This window comes from Canis lupus, chromosome 19 (assembly GCF_048164855.1).
Source record: "Canis lupus baileyi chromosome 19, mCanLup2.hap1, whole genome shotgun sequence".
NCBI lineage: Eukaryota > Metazoa > Chordata > Mammalia > Carnivora > Canidae > Canis > Canis lupus.
This window is the reverse complement of record NC_132856.1, coordinates 46,333,606-46,340,973: the sequence shown is the minus strand read 5'-3', so window position 1 is coordinate 46,340,973 and position 7,368 is coordinate 46,333,606.

The window sequence follows — 7,368 nt, the reverse complement described above, 5'->3', positions numbered from 1 at the left end:
AGGGTTGATTGCTTCTGGAGATTCTTAGTGGCTATTTGTCCCATTCATCTTTTCCAACTTCTGGTGTTTGTCAGCAATCCTCATAGTTCTTGGCACCCAGAAATATTGATTTCTGCCACTGTCTTCACATGGCTTTCTTTGTGAGTCTCATTATCTCAAGTCTTCTCTCTTTTTCTTTTTAAAAGATTTTATTTATTCATGAGAGACACACACACAGAGAGACAGGCAGAGACACAGGCACAGGGAGAAGCAGGCTCCCTGCAGGGAGCCCGATGTGGGACTCCCCTCCTGGGACTCCAGGATCACCCCCTGAGCTAAAGGCAGGCGCTAAACCACTGAGCCACCCAGGAATCTCCTCTCTTTTTCTTATAAGGACACTCCTTTCTCTTATTAGGCCCACCCTATTTTTTTTTTTAATTTTTATTTATTTATGATAGTCACAGAGAGAGAGAGAGAGAGAGGCAGAGACATAGGCAGAGGGAGAAGCAGGCTCCATGCACCGGGAGCCCGACGTGGGATTCGATCCCGGGTCTCCAGGATCGCGCCCTGGGCCAAAGGCAGGCGCCAAACCGCTGCGCCACCCAGGGATCCCTAGGCCCACCCTAAATCCAGGATAATATCATCTTGAGATCCTTAATCACATTTGTAAAGACTTTATTTCCAAAAAGGTCCTATTTGTAGGAACGGGAATTAGAATTTACCCGTGTTATAATAGAACATATCTTTTTAGGGGCACTACTCAATCCACCTCATCAAGTAATTACCAATTGGGTGACCATCAAAGGTTCCTTCCTCTGCCTTGACCTTTACCCATTCTTTGACCTTCAAGCCTGTAAATGAGCAATAGTTGCCCTCCTCCAGTGACTACCCTTCTTTAGGTCTCCTGAGTGTCAACATTGGCTTGAGAGCCTTTCTTACCAAGATCAGGGCCAAGTTCTTCCAGCTGAAAAGACCCTGTGCTTCCTGGAGCTGGCTTGGGGAGGCCTTGATGCTCACCTTCTCAATAAAAGATTTCCCTGCATCAGGCTTCAGAGACCTGGATGGAAGAAGATGGGAACCCTTAGGCCCAGCCACCTCCCACTAGATAGGTTTTAGGCACTAAAATTTCCCCTCCAGGACCTGGTGAAGAGAGGGGCATCTGTGTGCCCAGCTCTGCTACAAATGAGCTGAGCGGCTCAGGCATGTTTTTTGCCTTTCCTCCTTTTTTAAATTTTTCTATTTTTAAGATTTTATTTATTTATTCATGAGAGACACACACAGAGAGAGGCAGAGACACAGGCAGAGGGAGAAGCAGGCTCAACTCAAGAAGCCCGACGAGGGACTCAATCCTAGATCCTGGGATCACACCCTGAGCCGAAGGCAGATGCCCAACCTCTGAGCCACCCACGCATCCCCCTCTCCTCCTTTTTAAAAAAACAGGAATAATCATCTCTACCAACCAGGGTTACTGTGTGGATTAATCAAATGTGGAACCCACATAAAATGCCAAGCACCTGGCCGCTCTGAACCAACAGTTGCCCTTCATGTCTTAGTTTAGGGTCCTCTTGCCCCCGGAAACCAACCTTGAGATGAAGACTCAACCGCACAAATATATTCAGAGGGTGACCTCAGGAAGCCCTCATTGGAAGTGGAGACTTGAGAAAGGAAGGAACGATCCCTGCAGGGGACATCGATGAGTAGGCAACAAAGTGGACAACTGGGGATCAGTCCAGCTGGAGACCTCATGGAAACAAGCATAAAAGCTGGTTTCTTGTTGTGGTCCCACCTAGGGTCAGGGCAGCTGGAGTATTTATTCAAGTTCCATCTATCATTGGCCCTTAGGGGTGTTGGTGAGGTCTGAGATGTGTGTAGGACTCAGGTAGGTGGCTAAATAATAATGACATGCCAACTCCGTTAGAAGGATTGGGAATTACCAGAGAAGCTTTGTTGGCCAATGGTAAAGGCTGATTAATTAAAGAATTTTTTTAAAAAGATGTTATTTATTTATTCATGAGAGACACAGAGAGAGAGAGCAGAGACACAGGCAGAGGGAGAAGCAGGCTCCACACAAGAAGCCCGACGAGGTACTCAATCCCCGAACCCCAGGATCACACCCTGGGGCCAAAGGCAGGTGCCAAACCTCTGAGCCACCCAGGGGTCCTCAAAGGCTGATTAATTAATAAACAACAGAAACTGGGGTACAGTGAACTGTCTCAGCATCCACATGATGGTGGAAGTAGGAAGAAAATCACGTGCCGGTACACTCCTTTCTGACTTTTCTCCACTTCTACGTGCGGTCTTTCTCCTTTTGCCCAACTAGCAAACTCCTATTCATCCTTGAAAACTCTGCTTGGGTGACCCCGTGTGGCAGATTACAATCACTGCAGTTTTTGTCAGACCTTTCAACATTAGGGTGGCCAATCTGAGTTTTCCATCCTCCTCCTGGCCTTAGGCATTGGTTAAAGGAGGAGCATGTGACCAACCAAGGCTAATTAATTAGGACTCCCTTGGGAGGGATACTGAGGCCACAAGAGAGTGCTTTCCATGGGGTTTATTAAAAGTGAGATAGTAAAAGCCTAGGACTGATTTTCTGGATGAAACTTTCTGCAGGGTGAATCCAGCATACACACAAGAGCTACTATGTGGAAAAGGAGGCATGCGGTGAGCTCCTGGATTCAGCTATACCTGAAGCCATAAAGTGTAACTTTCCATTTACATGAGCTCAAAAAGTTGTCCTTTACTGCTTAATTCTCTTGCAGTTTGTACTCTGTCCCTGGCAGTTGGCATAACATGAACTAATGCATTGCTACTCTGAGAACACTTCAACGACTGCCCCAAAATCTGATCATTCCTTCTCTTATACTTTGAACTTTAGTAGCTTGCACTGATTTTCATCGCTCCCTGGTTTGTGCCACATTGTCATTGCTTGCTTGCACACTTAAACTTTTTCAACTGACTTGTAGAAGCAAAAAAAATGACCATTTGTGTGGACCAGTTTGCAGCTGTCAGCCCAGATCCTTCCTCCATCTCATCATGGACACACCACCCATGCTCCACCAGAGGGCTTCCCTGGGAAGGTTCTGAAACCACAGAGCTGGGGTAATGTGAGTCAGGTACAGACCCTGCTGTCTCTTCAGAATCTTGGCCCTGTTTAATCCTAGATCCCGCCATACCTAATGTTTCATTAATCCACATCTTTCCTTATCCCTTGAACCAATAATGCTATTTTTAATAATGCTATTTATTTAATGCTATTTTAAAAATCCACTTTAAATTATATTTCTGACAGCAGAAACCTCAAGAGTGCAGGTCAATATACATATCAAAGTACCAAAAACACTCTTCCCTTCACAAAGAAAAGGAGAGGAGGATTGTAAGACCCAATGCTGTCAAGGTTGTGGTGAAACTGGTAGACATATATGTTTCCTTTTAAGTGGGGAAAACATTGGCATTATCTGCCAGTTATGTCTCAAAGTCCATAAAAGTGTCATGCCCTTCAACTCAGTAAGCCATTTCTGAAATTTTATACTGAGGTCTTGCAAATGAAGGGAAACACTCTCTGCCAAGGCCTTGCAGCAATGTTGCCAATTGTAAAAGAACAGAAAGAACAGCAGTGGACTGGTTGAGTAAGTTATGGTTCACCCACTCTACAGAATATTTTCCATTCATTAAAAATTATATGTAACCTCACCGCCAGCACCAGGGGTGGGCTGGGCCCAGTGACTCACTTTCAAAGAATAGAGTAGAGAAATGGGGAAATAGTGACTTGACAGTAGAGACATGTGACAGTTACCGTACACAGTGACCTGAATGGCAGGCCCCAAGGACATATTCAAGTTCTAACTCCAGAACCTGTGAACGTGACCCTATTTGGAAAAAGAGTCTATTCAGATTTAATTAAGTTAAGGACCCTTGGATGAGATTGTCTGGGGTTTAGGCTGGAACCCAAACCCAGTAACTGATGTCCTTCTAAGAGAAAGGCAGAGGGAGATTTGAGACCTAGAGAAAACAGAGACAAGAGGTTGGAGCCATGCAACCATAAGCCAAGGAGCCCACAGGAACTTCCGTTCTTCCAGAACCTGGAAGATACAAAGAAAGTATCCTTCCTTGGAGCCTCCAGAGGGAATGTGGCCCTGATGACACCTTTATTTTGTACATCTGCCCTCCTGAATTCTGAGAGAATAAATTTGCATTGTTTTAAGCGACCAAGTCTGTGGTAATTTGTTACAGCAGCCACAGGAAACTCACACACCACCTGCACCAAGTGACCCAGATTACACCACTGTGATAAATTGTGGGGATGTCAGAACCCCTGATATGACAAGATGGAAAGAGCATCTCACCTCTGTGGTCTTCCCCAAACACCCACAGCCCCATTCTAATCACAACAAGAACATCAAACAGATGCAGATTGGGGATATCTTGCAGGAATTTGGCCAGGGTTCCTCAAGGCTGCTAAGGTCATGGGGTGCCTGGGTGGCTCAGTTGTTAAGCATCCAAGCCCCCCCGCCTTTTTAAGATTTTTATTTATTTATTCATGAGAGACGCACACAGAAAGAGGGAGACATAGGCAGAGAGAGAAGCAGGTTCCCTTCAAGGAGCCTGATGTGGGACTTGATCCTGGATCCCGGGATCATGTCCTGAGCCAAAGGCAGACACTCAAACGCTGAGTCACCCAGGCATCCTGAGCATCCAACTCTTGATCTCAGCTCAGGTCTTGATCTCAGGGGCATGAGTTCCAACCTCCATACCCAGCATGGAGCCTAGTTAAAGGAGGAAAAAAAGACTGTTAAGGTTATGAACAGCAAGAAAAGACACATATCCTATCTATTTAAAAAAAAAAGATCCTCTTTATTCTGTACGACCACATTGCTACCCATGCTAATACTATTATTTTAGACTCTACCTTCCTTCCCAGTACTCTCTGGGGCCCCAGCACTTTGTTATCCCCATTTTACAGATGAGCAATGAGGCTTGGAATGGGAAAGTAACTCATTTGAGGGCATGCATTTGAGCTCAGGTCAACTGGCTCTTACCACCACACTTGCTGTCCTCCATAGTCTCCCTAAGAAAATTGCATAAACATTTTATTTATTTTTTATTTTTTTCATTTTATTTATTTTTTTAAAGATTTCATTTATGAGTGAGGGAGAGAGACAGAGAGACAGAGAGAGCATGAGTGGGCGAATATGCAGAGGGAGACAGAGAAGCAGGCTCCTTGCTTCGGGAGCCTGACATGGGGCTCAATCCCAGGACCTTGGGATCACCACCTGAGCCAAAGGCAGCCATTTAAACAACTGAGCCACCAGGGGCTCCTTGCATAAACATTTTCAAAGAAACAACTTTTTATAAATGAAACTTCCCCCCCACCCCAACATCCCTGGGACATTAGGTGTGGTTCCTGAGTCCACGACATTGTACCAGTGTCAATTTCTGGTTTGACAATAGTTTAGTAAGATAGATCATTTCACTGGGGGAAACTGAATTCAGCCCAGGGCCTAATCCTGGAGACTGAATTCAGGGTCTACTATTTTTGCAACTTTATATTAGTCTTAAGCTATTTCAAAATAAGTTATGGGACTCCTGCAACTCTCAGCAGTTGAGCGCCTGCCTTTGGCCCAGGGCATGATCCTGGAGTCCCAGGATTGAACCCCACATCAGGCTCCCTGCATGGAGCCTGCTTCTCTCTCTGCCTGTGTCTCTGCTTCTCTCTCTCTCTCTGCCTCTCATGAATAAATAAATCTTAAAAAAAAAAAAAAAAAGCAGAGACCCGAAGAGATACCTGTACACCCATATTCACAGCAGCTCTATTCATAATGGCCAAAAGGTAGAAGCAACCAAGTGTCCAAGAGCGGATGAATGAATAAACAAAATGTGCTGTATTCATACAGTGGTTTATTATCATCCTTAAACAGGAAGGAAATTTTAACATATACCACAATGTGGATAAACCTTGAGGACACAATGCTAACAACTGAAATAAGCCTGTCACAAAAAGACAAAGACTGGCTCCCTGCAGGGAGCCTGCTTCTCCCTAGGCCTGTGTCTCTGCCTCTCTCTGTGTCTCATGAATAAAGAAATCTTAAAAAAAAAAAAAAAAAAGACAAAGACTGTATGATTCTACTCATATGAGGTCCCTAAAGCAGTCATATTCATAGAGAAAGGAAGTAGAATGGTGGGGGGCCGGGGCTGGGGGAGAAGAAATGGGGAATTAGTGTTTAGTGGGGACAGCATTTTAGTTATACAAGATGAAAAGAGTTCTGAAGATTAGCTGCACGGCAATGTGAATGTACCTTTAACACTACTGAACTTAAAAGTGGTAAATTTTATGTTATGTTTTACCTCAATTAAAAAAACAAACCAAAACAAAACACTAGGGCACCTGGGTGGCTCAGTCAGTTAAGCATCTGATGCTTGATTTCAACTCAGGTCATAATCTCAGGGTTGTTAGATCGAGTCTGACATCAGGCTCTGCGCTGAGCATGGAGCCTGCTTAAGCTTCTCTCTCTCCTTTTGTCCCGTGCCCCCTGAAAAACACCACCACCATCAAAACCCTAGTGGCATTTCTTGAAAGCAAAAGTTTCTGTATTGTATTTATTTTTGAGCACAGGTATACTCACCTTTTCAAAAGTTTGCATTATACCACTTGCTTTTACAAAATACTGACACATTAGTACCTGTTTTCCCCAACTGAAAGAAATCTGAAGGGATTTTTGCTCTACGGAAAAAGGGTGAAAAGCAAAGATAACCTTCAGCGTTTGTTCTGCAGCAAGCCAAGTGCCTTCTCTGAGAACTGCACTCAGCATCCCAGCATCAAGCCACCAGAACATTGAACTGTGGCTGCGAGCATCTGTGTTTTATTTTGACTTATTTTGTGCATCCACGAATGGGATGTGTCCTCAGGTACCAGAGAAGCCTGAGAGAGCTTATTCTTATCTGGGAATGCTCAAAATGTTTTCTTTCTTTTATTTTTTTCTAAGATTTTATTTATTTATTCATGAGAGAGACAGAAAGAGAGGTAAAGACACAGGCAGAGGGAGAAGGAGGCTCCATGCAGGGAACCTGATGTGGGACTGGATCCTGGGACTCCAGGATCACTCCCTGAGCCAAAGGCAGACACTCAATCGCTGAGCCACCCAGGCGTCCCTCTTTTTCTTTTCCTCCCTCCCTCCTTCCTTTCCTTTCCTTTCCTTCCTTCCTTTCCTTTCCTTCCTTCCTTTCCTTTCCCTCCCTCCCTCCCTCCCTCCCTCCCTTCCTTCCTTATGATAAAATGAACATAATGTAAAACTTATCACTTAAACCACTTTAAAGTGTATAATCCATTGGCATTATATACATTTACCATGTTGTGCAACCATCACCTTTATGTCGTTCTGGAACATTTTCATC